Source organism: Heterodontus francisci, chromosome 17 (assembly GCF_036365525.1).
Source record: "Heterodontus francisci isolate sHetFra1 chromosome 17, sHetFra1.hap1, whole genome shotgun sequence".
NCBI lineage: Eukaryota > Metazoa > Chordata > Chondrichthyes > Heterodontiformes > Heterodontidae > Heterodontus > Heterodontus francisci.
The window spans coordinates 16,321,224-16,337,663 of NC_090387.1; the positions used below are offsets into that span (position 1 = coordinate 16,321,224).

At 41.5% G+C, this 16,440-nt stretch overlaps 1 protein-coding gene across 2 annotated transcripts in view; it reads right to left on the reverse strand.

Annotated features, from left to right (window-relative positions):
• wwox (WW domain containing oxidoreductase) overlaps positions 1 to 16,440 on the reverse strand; it is a 1,122,031-nt gene that overhangs the window by 95,267 nt on the left and 1,010,324 nt on the right. The gene's annotated exons all lie outside the window — the stretch shown is intronic.

Here is a 16,440-nt window from a genome sequence, read left to right on the forward strand (position 1 = left end):
TTGCTACATTAAAGATGCTATATAAATGCAAGTTGTTGTTGTTAACAGCATCCAAAAATGCAACGCTCTGATAGTACTTCAATAGACATGGAGTTTATACAGTGTTGTCAGTTGTTGAGGGGAAAAAAAGCCTTGCGCACGAAAGAGGATGGAGGTTATCTTGGAGACAACTTCAGCAATGGGGGTGAACTGGAAGTTCATCTCATATTAGAGGAGATAGTGAGGCCAAGCATGTCAATAGATGAAGAAATAAATAACGTCAATGGCATGAAGTCACAGCAGTGAGACTTGTGATATAACTGAAGTAAAGTGACTTTGAAGTACTGGAAGAAACAAAATATACTTTGTTCCATCAAAGATCAAGGAGGAAATCAGGATGTAGTGATTCAGCCACTGTATTGCAGGAAGAATTGAGGTTGTTTGCATTGAGGAAGTGAAAACTGCGTCATATCAAAGTAAAAGGAATGGACTAATCAGCAAAGGGGTGGATGATAATAGGAGGAGATTGTTGATATGGAGAAAGGACATGACGGAAAAGAGAACGGAATTCAAGAATTCCTGAATTTACAGAAAGAGACTCAGCAAACGGACATTCATAGATGAAGCCATTTTGATTAGAAACTAGATAGTCTTCTGGCATATGAAAATTAACTCATTGGCAAACCTTTGAGAACAGCATGAACAAAACATGTAACTTCATTTTTTAAAATTATAACCAACATTTGCAAAGCTTTATTCCACAGAATTACTATGGGCTAACATGCAAAAATTAAACACCCAAATTCTTGCTGGGATTACCCTTGGGATTGACAACAAAATGTCAAAACCCCCAGACATCACTGATCCACCTTGAACAAATATTTGCCCGAGGACCACCTTTATTGACTGTATCAGAACGTAGATGTACACAGCACTGTATTATCCATTGTGTCAATCAAGAGCAGGCTGCTTTTGTATGGTGTTATGTTTCTGAATTTTACGCTGTCCATTTCTACTGGAAATTGCAAATGCTCACTTACACAGCATTTACACACATCCACCCACACCTTAGTCCTGGGCTGAATGCAGGTTGGAAATGAGGCACGTCACTGCACGGAGTTAGCGGGGCATACAAAGATGGATGGAAAAATTCAATCTCATGTCTGCTGGCATTATTAAAATTACATTGGCCCTCTTTAAGCTCGATCCCACGCTACAGATATTTTTCTTTTGTTGGAATTGCAGGTACAGTTGTTGGATTAGTAAGGCATCAACCACAAGGCTTGATAATAGCATAAGCTGCTCTATTTTATGTGGCCGTTTCCCTGCTTATCATAGAATCATAGAATAGTACAGCACAGGAGGTGACCTTTCGGCCCATCAAGTCTGCACCAGCTCTTTTGAAGAGCAAACCAGTTTGTACCATTCCCCTATTCTTTCCCCATATCCTTGCAACCTTTTCTCCTTCAAGTATTTATCCAATTTCCTTGAGTATTTCTTCTCCCCTTGCCCATGCCATGTCATGTCAGCTAAGAGTTCCTCTGCAAACAGTTGCTGTGAGATGTATCACCACAGCTAGAGAAATGGGAGCATGGATGGGGGGCGGAGAGAAAGCTACTACAGTTCATCCATTTTTCGATTTCTTTCCTTAATGCCCAACCTCCCTTTCCCCCCCAGTCCTGGACAATTATTTTTTCTACTTTTTTCCTGAAGAGTATTCTTGCTGGGGCATATTATCTGCTCTGAACAATTCCAAGCAACTGTCTTTCACACTTGCTTCTTTGACTGGTGAAAGCTCGTAGGCTATTTCACCATAGAAGGCATTACAACAACATCTGACCTGGTCTTAAACCAACTTCAAGATGTACATTAAGTGAAAATCCGGGACAATCTGTCCCTGCACCCCACCCCATCTCTAACTGAAAGGTATTGATATGAATTGTAATGCTCCCACTGATGCCCCTGTTGAGATCAACTCACTAACTGAGCACCGACTGGGATCAAACAGATGACTCCTTCCTCTGAGCGCAAAACAAACTTGCCAACTCCCCTTGATTCACATCATGAAATCCCGATGAGGTGAATGCTGCATACACATTTCTATCCTTGTGCTCCATGACACACTGTTGATGCACCTTCCTTTGCACACTTGCTTTATTCCACAAGTTTGGACACAGTTAGATACACATTGCCCCGAGACAAACATACCTGCAGCAGAGTGTTTCGTTTTCAGTATGTGATTGGACAGAGGAAAAAGAAGGAAAGTTGATTGACTGACAAGGCATGATAATATAAATAATCTTAATATACCATTGTTGTAATGGAAAGTGGAAGCAAACCATTGAAATGTGTTCAAACTTCAAAGGAATGGGTATGGAAACGTTTCGCTGTTGCAGATTTTAAATACTTCCCCTATTTTGATGTGGCTATCAAGTAGCATGTGGCTGAATTATCAAGTCAAAACTGTACATTATTCCAATTCCTTAATGATCTTTAATTTTTACTTCATGCAGGGCCCAACTAGACATTTCAAGTGATGCAAAAGAAACACTCTCATGTGATGTAAATGTCAGCTAAATTCAGTGCTCGAGGGGTCTTCCAGACTCCCTTGTAAAAGTATGCAATACAATTAAAAAAATAAATGAAACTAAGGGGGCTCTGCCATGCTGCTTACTTGCCTTAAGATTGGCAGGGTGAAGATTTGTTTCTGTGTATTGCTCCAGTATTCTATAAGCTGTGTCCAAGCTCCTTAATTATTTTAACTGTAGTGCAAATGCCACGGACCCAAGTATTACACCTTCAGGCTCTTGCTGTTTAGCCAGGAGCCATTTGAAGGGTTGTATTAAACTGTCAAATGAGCAGAAATTGCAATGTACCTGTCAACAGTATTCCCCAAGAGTCATGGGTGAGGCAAACAATTTACACGGAAAATGCTGTTGACTTTCAGTCGTTAAGGCAAGATACTGGAACTAATAGGGTATTCAGAGGCCCTGCTATACTTCATCAGTCAAACTCAACAGCAAGCCAATAATATTTGGTGTGCTGTTATTTATAATCACACTGATAAGGTAATTTAATCTTCTGGGATCGTAGACTGGATTGTAGCTTACAGCACACACATTTTGAGTTTATTTTGTTTTATTTTAGGGTCACGTACAGTTCTTGCAAAACTTTCAGCTTGAATTTTATTTATTGTAGACTGTTGGAAAAATAATATACAAAAACCATCTGCAGAAGTTCTCTTTGTTCTGCCACAGACAGGTTCAGGTGTTTGTGGGTCTGTCACACTGTGGATGAAGAAATTGAAAATTTTCATTGACACTGAGGAGAAACAGGGAATGATGCTGCACTTTGCTTGGCAGTTTAACCATTTGTTGGCTACTCCAGAGCATATCAATTAAATTTTGTTTTTATTCATTCATGGGACGTGGGCGTCACTGGCTATGCCACCATTTATTGCCCATTCCTAATTGCCCTTGAGAAGGTGGTGGTGAGCTGCCTTCTTGAACCGCTGCAGTCCATGTGAGGTAGGTACAACCACAGTGCTGTTAGGAAGGGAGTTCCAGGATTTTGCCCAGGTGACAGTGAAGGAACGGTGATATAGTTCCAAGTCAGGATGGTGTGTGACTTGAACGGGAACTTGCAGATGTTCCCATGCATCTGCTGCTCATGTCCTTCTAGGTGGTAGAGGTCGCAGGTTTGGAAGGTGCTGTCTAAGGAGCCTTGGTGCGTTGTTGCAGTGCATCTTGTAGATGGTACACACTGCTGCCACTGTGCGTCGGTGGTGGAGGGAATGAATGTTTGTGCATGGTGTGCCAATCAAGTGGGCTGCTTTGTTCTGGACGGTGTCGTGCTTCTTGAGTGTTGTTGGAGCTGCACCCATCCAGGCAAGTGGAGAGTATTCCATCACACTCCTGACTTGTGCCTTGTAGATGGTGGACAGGCTTTGGGGAGTCAGGAGGTGAGTTACTCGCCGCAGGATTCCTAGCCTCTGACCTGCTCTTGTAGCCACGGTATTTATATGGCTACTCCAGTTCAGTTTCTGGTCAATGGTAGCCCCCAGAATGTTGATAGTGGGGGATTCAGAGATGGTAATGCCATTGAATGCCAAGGGGAGATGGTTAGATTCTCTCTTGTTGGAGATGGTCATTGCCTGGCACTTGTGTGGCGCAAATGTTTTTTTGCCACTTATTAGCCCAAGCCTGGATATTGTCCACGTCTTGCTGCATTTCTACACGGACTGCTTCAGTATTTGAGGAGTCGTGAATGGTGCTGAGCATTGTGCAATCATCAGTGAGCATCCCCACTTCTGACCTTATGATTGAAGGAAGGTCATTGATGAAGCAGCTGAAGATAGTTGGGCCTGGGACACTACGCTGAGGAACTCCTGCAGTGATGTCCTGGAGCTCAGATGATTGACCGCCAACAACCACAGCCATCTTCCTTTGCGCTAGGTATGACTCCAACCAGCAGAGAGTTTTCCCCCTGATTCCCATTGACTCCAGTTTTGCTAGGGCTCCTTGATGCCATACTCGGTCAAATGCTGCCTTGATGTCAAGAGCAGTCACTCTCACCTCACCTCTTGAGTTCAGCTCTTTTGTCCATGTTTGAACCAAGGCTGTAATGAGGTCAGGAGCTGAGTGGCCCTGGCGGAACCCAAACTGAGCATCACTGAGCAGGTTATTGCTAATTTTTAATTTAAATGGAACTATTACTAGATTCAGAGATTATCCCAGATGGGTTCAATGCTGGCGTTGGATTTTCCAATCTGACGCAACTTAGCATTCAAAAGTTCCTTAAAAGGAAAAGTCAAGCACCAAACCATATTTTAAAAGAAGCAAAATACTGCAGATGCTGGAAATCTGAAATAAAAAGAGAAAATGCTGGAAAACACTCAACAGGCCAGGCAGCATCTATGGAGAGAGAAACAGAGTTAACTTTACGGGTTGATGCGCTTTTCATCAGATTTGGAAGAAGTTAGAGATTAATAAATTTTAAGCAAGTACAGAGCTAGGGAGAAGGGGGAAGAAAAAAGCAAAGGAGAAGATCTGTGATAGGGTGGCATCCCTCACTGTCGTTCCTTCCTCCCCCTCCCCAACTCCTTTTCCCCTGACTCTGTTCTTGCTTAAAAGCTGTTCATCTCTAACACCTTCCAATTTTGTTGAAAGTTTATCGACCTGCAACATTATCTCTATTTCTCTCTCCACAGATGCTGACCAACCTGCTGAGTGTTTTCCAGCATTTTCACTTTTTATTTCAATTTAAAAATATTAAAAATATTCACGGCAGAACTCACAGTTCTCTTTTTTTTTAAAAACTCTACTGGGCTGAACCCCTCCCGTCCCCTAGGCTGAAGGAGTACGCTTGATAACAGATCAGTCATATTAATCATTTTAGGCCCAATTTTAACCTGGAGCAGGAATCAGGTGAGAATCGTTGGGTGGTAGAGTGGAGTCAATTACCAAAACCCCATGATCTCGGCAGCGTGAGGCCCTGTGATTTTAACTCCCAGGCCTCATCTGCATGCCCCCTGCTCTAACCCTCAAAAAAGGCAGGAAGGAGCAGCAGCAGCCCTGAGAACATTTCGGGATAGTTGAAGGCTAAAGGCTGATGGAATGGTAAATCACGGGTAGAAGGTTTTAGGAAGGCCTCGTCTTCAGATAGCGGGGTTGGGGCAAGATGCTGGGTAGGGAGGCCTAAGCACTCCTTTTGGGGCTGAACCCAAATTAAATTTAAGCAAGTGGTGTAAGAAAGAGGTAGCCTCATACAGCTGTAGCATCACACCGGCTACAGCAAAACTACAATTATTGGGAAAATAAACTTGGAGAGGATTCCACCCCCAGTTGGCCCATTAGACTGCCCAACAACATTTTACATGTAATTAAAAAGCAACTGTCCGGGATATTTTGTTAATACTAAAAGTAGAGCTAGGTCATTCAGGAAGCACATCTTCACACACAGGGTGGTTGAAATCTGGGACTCTTGCGCCAAAATGCTATTGAGACTGGGATCGTTTGAAAATTTCAATACTGAGATTGATTGATTTCTGTTAGGCAAGGGTATTAAAGGATATAGTAACAAGGCTGGTAAATGGAGTTATGCTACATGATCTAACTGAATAGTGGAACAGGCTCGAGTGACTGAATGGCCTTTTCCTGTTCCTACGTTGTGAGTGGAAATTTTAGCATGCTTCTAAACTCTTACACACAAATGACTGCTTTCCCTGGCAATGGAGCAAACCTGGTAGTACACCATGGGCCTGGCTGCTTCTCATCACATTAGATACCAGTACCTGGGTATAACACCACCCAAGGGCATTGCAGCAACATTAATCGCACTTGTACCGTATAATTTTGTAACGCTCAGTTAAAATTACAATCATTTGATAACAGTTTTACCCACACATCATCACAGAATAACAGAATGGAGAGCTATAATTACCAGAGCATCCTGTAACTGCAGTAATTAAATTACCTGTTCTGAACCAGAAGATTTATCAATGTTTTCCACAACCAAATTGGATACACAAACATGATAATGTTCAGTGCTTGCAGCTGACAAAGAAAATTATGTTTTTTTTTGGTGAAATGAACAAACATTTCCTATTTTAAAAAATTGATGCTTAAGGATTGCTACCTGCCCCTTTACAAGAAAATCACATTTCAAAGTGACTGTAACCAAAACAAAGAGCATTGTATGTTTGTGTATAAAACATGTTCCTGATCACAATACACATGCAAGACTACAGACCAAGATATTTCTTTATGTCTTGTTAACACTGTTCTATAACACAGAAGCAATTTAAATTTCACTGCCTAAGCTGAGAAATGCATTTACAGGTTTTGAACTATCAAATTTATAATAACTTATGATATGCATCATGACCAAAGCAAACTTCCTTCTCGTGACATAAATACACCATTTTCAGCCCAGACATCAGTTTCAAGTCAAGAAAGTAATCAGTTTATTTGTTAACATTAAGTGATCAATATGACTTAGGTTTACTCTTTCCTGCCCACGATTTTTCTTCTCAGAACAAGACTGCTGTGGTCTAGGCAGGAAGTGGTCTTCAGTAACAGTGCTTCGGTCTCACAGAACCAACCCTCTCTGACAACAGGCAAGCAACGGATACCACTTCAGTGCACGTCAGGTACTGCATGTTTCGACATGAGAAGAGTGAAAAAGCCACAGCTATCATACATAGATAGGTTCTATCTATAAACCTACAGCCCTGATCTCAACATTCTGACACGCAATGCAAATTCACAGCGTGTGAAGGGAATTTAAGATTCCATTTGTGGAGCAAGGGAAAGAAACAAATAGGGTCAAATGATTGAACTGCTGCCCCACTGACAGTCTTGTAGATAAGCAAACTGTCCAGTTCACCACTAAGTTACCAAGTTCTGTGTTCCATTTCATATGATTATAAAACTATACAGCATAGAACGAGGTCATTTGGCCCATTGTGCCTGTGCCAGTACCTTTGAAACAGCTATCCAAACAGTTATACTCCCCTGCTCTTTTGCTATATCCTGTAATTCTTTTCCCTTTTCAAGTGTATATCCAACTCTTTTTTAAAAGTTACTGTTACATCTGCTTCCACCACACTTTCAGGTAGTGCATTCCAGATCATAACAACTCGCTGAACAAAACAGTTTCTTCTCAACTACTCTCTGGTTGTTTTGCCAATTATCTTAAATGCTTGCCCTCTGGTTACTGACCCTCCTGTCAGTGAAAACAGTTTCTCCCAATCTACTCTATGAGAAATCTTCATAATTTTGAACACCTCTATCAAATCTTCCCTTAACCTTTTCCATTCTATGGAGAATAATCCTACTTTCTCTAGCCTTTCCACGTAATTGAAGTTCCTCATCCCCGGTAGTGAATCTCCTCTGCATCCTGTTATCCTTCATAAAGAACTCGATACAATAGGCTATCTGAGGCCTAACCTGTGATAAATTGTTTATGCTGAAGTAGTTGAGGTACTACAGTTGGCTTCAGTTCCGTTCGTTTACAGAAAGGAAAAATCTGACAGGATTGTTGCTACCAATTACTTTCCAATGACTTCTGCTGAAAAAAGCACATGTGCGAAGGGTGGGTTTAGCTATAATTTTTTTTAAAACTTGCATTTATGTCACACTTTTCATGACCTCAGGGCATTGGAAGGCCTGGAAATGCAGCAGCCAATTTGCATGCTGCAAGCTCCTACAAACAGCAATGTGATAATAACCAAATAATCCATTTTTAGTGATGTTGATTGAGGGATAAAAATTGGCCAGGCCACCGGGAAAAATAGTGTCGTGGCATCTTTTATGTCCACTTAAGACAGCAGACGTGGCCTTGGTTTAATATCTCATCCGAAAGACTGCACCTTTGACAGTGCAGCACTCCCTCAGTAACTGCACTGGACTGTCAACCGAGATAGTTGTGCTCAAGTCTCTGGAGTGGAACTTGAACCCACAAGCCTATTGACTCAGAGGTGAGTGTTCCCGGGCAAGGTGTGTAACGAGTGGCTGATCTGACATCGTCTGCTTTGAAGTTGTCGTAGGAGATGGCGCGATGAGCCTGTGTGTGCAGGCATAAATCATGAGTACGATTCATTTGTGTTTACGTACTGGTGCTCAGAGTCCTGGAGAAAATAGTGTCCAGTGTGTCTGCCTGTATAACACGCTACGCGAAAGCTACATGTACTTAGCAAAGCAAACCAGTGCAAAGGGTGGGCACAGGATAGTAGTTAGCCATAGGACAGTAGACTCTTGGAAAGTTGAGTTAGTTTCAGCTCTTAGACTGCAACCAATGTATCAATCCACTACTGAATAATTTGCTTAGATACACCTCAGTGGAGGTTGTGCAGCCTAACCCCAAGTGAAGTTCAGCCTGCTCTGCCAATTTTGTGCCATTTATATTGGTACAAATCTACTCTGAAAAACACAGGATAATAAGCACACAAATGTCATTTAGCATTATATTTGAGAGTAACTTTGTGCCGTTGGCTCAAATCCATCAGGATCTAAGTTTCAACTGAAGCAAATCCCATTTCACTTAAGATCTCTATAACTGGCAGAGGGAAAAGGATTTTACATGGTGCATTATGGACATCCTGTGCGATCATGAACAGTAAGATTTCTTTTCAGATCTCTTTGTGTACAGTTGTGATTTCTGTACGAACATTACTCCCTAAGCATAGTGGTATATCATCAGGAAGGGAAGACATTGTCAAGCATCTATCACAAACATCAATTCACTACAGGGAAAGAAAAAAGTAACAGAGAAAGGTCCCTGGGGCTGCAAGGATCAAAGTAGCAATAATGATCGCTAGCCACAAGTTGCTGTGGGAATTTGTAGCTGTAAGTCAGCCTTAAAGAGGCACAGGCAGGTTTCAATGGAAACTCTCACTGGCTTCTGTATCACTTTACAAGCAGTCTGTTGCTCTTAATTCTTGATTTTCCCATCTCTTCTTGCAATGGCACTGAACATGTAAGGATAAGATACGAGACCCCGAAGTGCCTTAAGTGCTAAATCCAGCCAAGTACATGTGGCTGCACTTCTAATAAGCTGATCTAAGCAAGTTATTTCACTTTCTAATGTGATGTGTGCACAAGATGGAAACTGTAAGCAATGATCCATTATTGAACAGACAATATTAATTTGTTTTAAATAATTTAGAACAATCTCTACTGCAGTCAGCAATGACATGAGCCAATTAGCGGAGGAATATTTTGTTTTAATTTATTTATTTGAAGTCTGTGTGTTACCTAAGAGAGTTGATCCAGTGAGTAGATAAAAGACTTACATTTATACAGCACCTTTCACATACACTTGAACGTCTCAAAGTGCTTTACAGCCAATGATGCACTTTTGAAGTGTAGTCACCATTGAAAGATAGGAAACACAGCAGGCAAGTTGTGCACAGCAGATCCCCCACCACAGCAACATGATGACGACCAGATAATCTGTTTTTGTGATGCTTATTGAGGGATGAATATGGGCCAGGACACCAGGGATAACTCCCTTGCTCTTCCTCGAAACAGCGGTCATGAGATCTTTTATGTACACGTGAAAGAGCCTTGGTTTAACATCTCATTGAAAGCCAGCTCCTCTGACAATGCAGCACTCAAACAATCCTGCACTGCAGTGTCAGCCTTGAGTTTTGTGCTCAAGCCCTAGACTTGAGCCCAGAACCTTACGACTCAGAGGTAAGAGTGCTATCCACTGAGCCACAACTGGTAGTAGATGAACAACAATGTCCAGGAAGGTCTCAGGTTTGATACCCAGTCTGTAATGATCACAGCTTGGAGAGCGACTGTGACACTTAAAATCGGCCCGAGTGGCCATCAGACTGGATTGCTGCTCATGTCCGATATCCAATGATCTCTACTGAAAGAGTTAGGAAAGAGCAGGATTGGGCTGCTGTGTTGCCTTGACTGCCAGCATTCGCTGCCAAAACTCAGACATGAATAACGGCCATTTAGGCGAGATACTAAATGCCTGTAGAATGATACCAGAACAGGAAGTCCATTTTTACAGGCGAGAACAGATGAAATGTCATCCACAGTAAGCAGTTCTTGAGTTGAAATGAAATATAGCGAATGCAAGAGTGTGAATTGTCTTGGTAAAATAGTCCAAATTCAGAACCCGGGAACTATGTTATATTGCTGAGCCATTTCCAGTGTTGGCAGCATGCTCCCCTCTCAGTTAGAAGGTCGTTGGGGACAAGTCCCCACTCAAGGGATTAAGCACATAATCTAGACTGATACTTGAGGGAGTACTGCATTATCAGACAGTTGGATGACATTACACCAAGGTCCCACCTACCTGGTCCTGTGGTTCAGGTGGACATTAAAAGATTCATGGCATTATTTGAATAAGAGCAGGAAATTCTCTTGATGTCTTGGACAGATGGTCCTCTGTCAACCAACACCTCCAAAACAGATCAACTTGTCAATTTTAAAAGTTTGTTCTCAGGATGTAGGTGATGCTGCATTTATCATCTATCCCCTAAGAAAGTGGTGATGTTGGGCCTTTTCCTTGAACCACTGCAGTCCATGTGCTGATGGTGCTCCCGCCCATAGAGTTAGGTAGGGAGTTCCAGTATATTGATCCATAAATGATGAAGGAATAGAGATACATAAACAAATTGTCATGGCGTATGATTTGGAGGGCAACCTGGATGTGGTAGTGTTCCCACGACATTGTTACACATCCTTCTGGGTGGTAGAGGTCGACAGGGAATGGAATGCTTTTGAAGTAGATTTGGGGTGAGTTGCTGCAGTGCATCTTGTACATCGTTCATTTATTGTCGTCATAAAACACCAGGGGTGGAGTTTGCATATTGTATCCTGTGGTAGAGGCACCAATCAAGTGAACTGTTCTGTCCTGAATAATGCCAAGCTTCATTAGTGCTTTTGTGGCTTCATCTTTCCAGGAAAATAGTGAGTACTCCAGTACATTCCTAATTTGAGCCTGATAGATGGTAGATAGACTTTGAGGGCTCAGGAGATGAGCCACATATCATAGCCTCTGCCCTGTTCCTGTGGCCAGACATTGTTGATGTGGCTGATCCATTTCAGCTTCTCCATGCCACAAGATGTTGATGGTGCAGGACTTGCTAATGATGCTGCTGTAGAAGGTCAAGGGGAGTTGACTGGTCTCTTCCTTGTTTGAGGTGTTCAATAGATGGCACTTGTGTGGCTCAAATGTGCCCAAACCTGGATGTAATCCAGGTCCTGCTGTCAGCTGACATGATCTGTTTCATCATCAAAGGACTTGTGAATGGAGCTGAACACTATTGAATCATAAAAAAGTCCTGTTCCTGATGTTCTGACAGAAGGAAGGTTATTCATAAAACAATTAGTTGGGCTAAAGAACGCCTACAATGATGTTGTAAATCTCTGATGACTGATCTTCGACAGCCACAAACATCTTCCTCTGCATCAGGTATGACTCCAGCTACAGAGGGTTTTCCCTTGACCTTCAGCTACTTCAGCTTTGCTAGGGATGTTTGGTGCCATACACAATCAAATACTGCCGAGATGTCGAGGGCAGCTACTCCTTCCTCTCGGCACTTAGCTCTTGTGTGCATGTTTGGTTGAAAGCTGGGCTGAGGCTTGGAGCAGAATAGTTTTGCTGAAACCCAACCTGAGCACATTTTGGTGAGTGGGTGTCACTTGATGGAACAATTATCCCCATTTATCACTTCACTGATGATTAGGAGGAACTGATAGGGAAAGGTTAGACATCCTTGGATTTTTGTCCGCTTTGGGCACAATCGAGAAATTACACCCAAAATGCACTTGAAATTGTGTTGGTTAGGCTCAAGTTTCCACAAAAGTTCAATTACAGAACCACAAATGAAAAATCTTCCATGAACCAGCACAATCGGGCAGCATAACTTTTTTCCCATTAAATGGTATTGCTCTATGTATATAAGAGTGGCAACCTGGTAAAGTTTTATTAACACAGCTGAAAATGGGTTTATCAGCAAAAATATGCATTTTTAATAAGGGTGTCCAGTCCTGTACCTGCGAGTAACCTGACTTAAAGTCACAGAAAATTACTTTAAAAAAAACTATATTGAACCATTTAATAACTTTATTGGTGTACACTATCCAGTTTCTTAATAAATTAAATTATTTTGATATGAAAAATGTTTTTAAAATGTGCCGACTAGTGCCTGCAAGTCTAAGAAAATGAACACAATTTAAAGAGCCTTCCCAGACCAGCACAATCAGAGAAATCAGTTGACCTGAGGGTGTGGCCAGTTTATGGGTGGAGCCTGATAGAGGAAAATTATATCTTGAACCAGTATAAAAGATCACAGAAAACACGATCATAAATTTTTTGGGGCATAATTCACTGACGTTCAAAGCTCCTCCATCTTTTATGCTGATTCGGTCAACTATGCTGGAATCTGGGTGCCAAACTAATGCAAACTCTGCCCCCCTGAATCTTTATAGATTATCCAATTGCTGTTTATGTCATTTTAGTGTGCAATAAATCTGTGCAGTCAGGAATCTCACTTTTGAGATAAGCTGATATATAAAGATAAATCTTTCTTGATATTATCAAAGAATGTAAGTTTATTTTTAAGAAGAGCTCTTCATTCCAACCAACACTGCCTAGAGAGGAACTAAAGAAATACATAATGTATCACATCAATTTGTGCATAAAGTAGCATTAAATGAGCATCCCATGGAAGGAAAGTGTGCAATAAATCTGTGCAATCAGGAATCACATTTATGATGGCAAAATCAGATGATCATACAATTCAGTGCGGGGGCCGGGGGTGGAGAGCAAGCATTTAAAAATATTTACACGCTCCTGTTCGTAATGAAATTGTTTCTGCAGTAAGAACGCAATGCCCTTTATCTGAATCACAGTCTTCACTGACATAGTTCCATCATACCCTCAAAAGAACATAACTTCTTGTGGCGCACATTAAAATACAATTGTCTGCTGCAAGCTGCAAAGGAAATGTAATACTCAGTAGAGTTATTTATAGGCCGATTCAACCCTTTTTTCCGCACACTCTCACCACACGAGTTTCCAGTTCAGATCAATCCGATTCGGTTTCTAGGCGCAGACTGGAACGGATTCAGACCACTTCCTGCAGTGGTCAGGATCCTGTAACCGAGCTGGGTAAGTTTGCCGACAGGCGCACAGACACAGAAGCAGAGAGCAAAGCACGTCTGGGACTGGTGTATGACAGTCACCTCCAGATGATGTTTTGATGCGGGCTGTGAGGGGGATAGGATTAATGAGTGCTGAGATTTTGTGTGACAGGAGGTCATGGAGTGACCCTGTAATCTTCTTCTTCAGGCTTTAGATAGTAACAGAGGCTGAGCAAAAAAAAAGGCTAATGTAATGAGCTGTACAGGGAGGGGAACACCTGAAATCTCCAACAGCTCAGTTTTTGAGTACCTGCTGTCAGAATTCGAGCTTTTGAACACTTTTTTGATGTTGTTTTGTATCACTCTCTCACCTGGCACAACACAAATTATTGTTGGATTAATCTTGTTTATTCTGTTCATTAGCTTTTCAAAGGTTTCCTCATACCTCACATGATTCTCCATTGAGAGGGAAGTTGCAGGATGTCACTTGGTTATTGGTCATCTGGAAGCAAATGACAATAGCTTGGAACAATTTACTGACAGATTTTTCTTTTATCCCTCACACCTGCTTTGGGAAGGAAGGAAGCAGGAAAGGAAGGAAGGAGTAAAAAGATAGACTTGTCTTTATATAGCGCCTTTTACGATGTTCTTAACTGCTTTACAGCCAATTAAGTACTTTTAAAATGCAGTCACCGCTGTAATGTAGGAAACGTTACAACCAATTTGTACACAAGATTCCACAAACATCAATGAGATAATGACTAGGCAATTTGCTTTAGGTGTTGATTGAGGGATACATTTCAGCTAGGACACCTGGCCTGGGATCTTCTTGATCGGTATTTTTCAGCTTCACACGGAGTTAAGAGGGCAGCTTTATATACCATGCTCGATCTCAGTATTAGTGGATAAACTATATTTTTGACAGTTTCAGAACTTTTAACTGTAAGAAGCTATTGTGATCAAAAGTTATTCCTCCTCAGTCTCCTGACGGTACACACCATAGGCTCGTTGAGCACAGGGAAGAGATGAATATTCAGTCCTTTACAATATCAGTTGGTAATTACCTGTTTGAATTTTCTTCCTTATGGGGATGAGCTCATAGCTTCTCTGAAGTCATCACAATATCATTCCCTACATTTACGCACTTCTCTTTCCCTTCCCACCCAACCCCTCATTCTTCAGCTGAACTATCCCAAGATGTTTCTCTGTAAAATCCTTTAAGACATGTAACAGCAGCTCAGGTTGCCTCTCCCACCTTCCCTTACAGGGAAGTAATTCACTTCACTTGTCAACTTCCTGCAGTTGACCGGGCAGAGATCATCAATTCACCATAGTGGACACCTTTGGTAGAAAATCAATGCTTCAATGCCACTTCTAAAGCTTCGCAAGTCTTCTCTCTTTCTGCCTTGCAATCCACAGCATTGGAGAGTTTCACAGTAATACAACAAATATACAGCCAAAAACCACCAGCAGAGCCAGAGAAATTCTTGTCTCTGGGCTGAGCAATTTGGTACATTTTCAGCCAAGGCATTGCAACACTGAACACACATTATTACTGGAAGAAAGCTACTCAAATGTCAAGGGCAGCTTTATTACTTTTGTATATTAACCCTGAGGCTAGAAATTACAAACTTTGCTGTTCTTACATAAATGCTTAACAGGCTCATACCAAATTCCTTTCTTGGCTATTTTAACACAAGTATCAACTCAGTGAAAATAACCTACATATTAAAATATTGCAGAGAGGATCTTGGTAGAAGATCCGTTAAGCGTTTGTAGAAGAACAGTGCCAAATGCAATTTCTGTAAAGTACTGAAATAAGCTTGGAATCATCATGATGGGCAGATGACATGCCACTCTGTGACACGACAAGCCAAGTCATTGCATCATGCCCTTCAGACTGTGATTTAACCCATAATCAGTAGTAACTGAGGACAGAAAAATGCTGAAAAAAAGAAATCTGTCAAAATTTAAAGGCTTTTGAAAAAAATAAGAACATGCCCTGCAAGCTGAAGTGTGTAAGTTTGTAGCTTCTGGTACAGTTCAATTACAATCACCAGGAAAGTGGTACTGAGCAGATTGTTGGAGCTGCGGTCTGACAACTGCCCGGGTCCTGATGGACTTCATCCTAGGGTCCTAAAAGAAGTGGCCAGCGAGATCGTTGATCTGTTTGTTTTAATTTTCCAAAATTCCCTAGATTCGGGGAAGGTTCCATTAGATTGGAAAAAAGCGACTGTAACTCCTTTATTCAAAAAAGGGGAGACAGAAAGTAGGAAACTACAGACCAGTTAGCTTAACATCTGTCATAGGGAAAATGTTAGAAGCAATTATTAAAGACGTTATAGAAGGGCACTTAGAAATATTCAAGGTAATCAGGCAGAGTCAACATGGTTTTGTGAAAGGGAAATCATGTTTAACCAATTCATTGGAGGTCATTGAAGAAGTAACATGTGCTATGGATAAAGGGGAACCAATGGATGTACTGTACTTAGATTTCCAGAAGACATTTGATAAGGTGCCACATCAAAAGTTATTGAGGAAAATAAAAGCTCATGCTGTAGGAGGTAACATATTGGCATGGATAGAAGATTGGCTAGCTAACAGGAACAGAGAGTAGGCAAAAATGGTCATTTTCTGGTTGGCAATATGTAATGTGTGGTGTGCCACAGTGATCAGTGCTGGGGCCTCAACTTTTTACAATTTATATAAATGACTTGGATGAAGCGACGGAAGGTATGGTTGCTAAATTTGCTGATGACACAAAGATAGGTAGGAAAGTAAGTTGTGAAGAGGACATAAGGAGGCTACAAAGGGATATTGATAGGTTAAGTGAGTGAGCAAAGATCTGGCA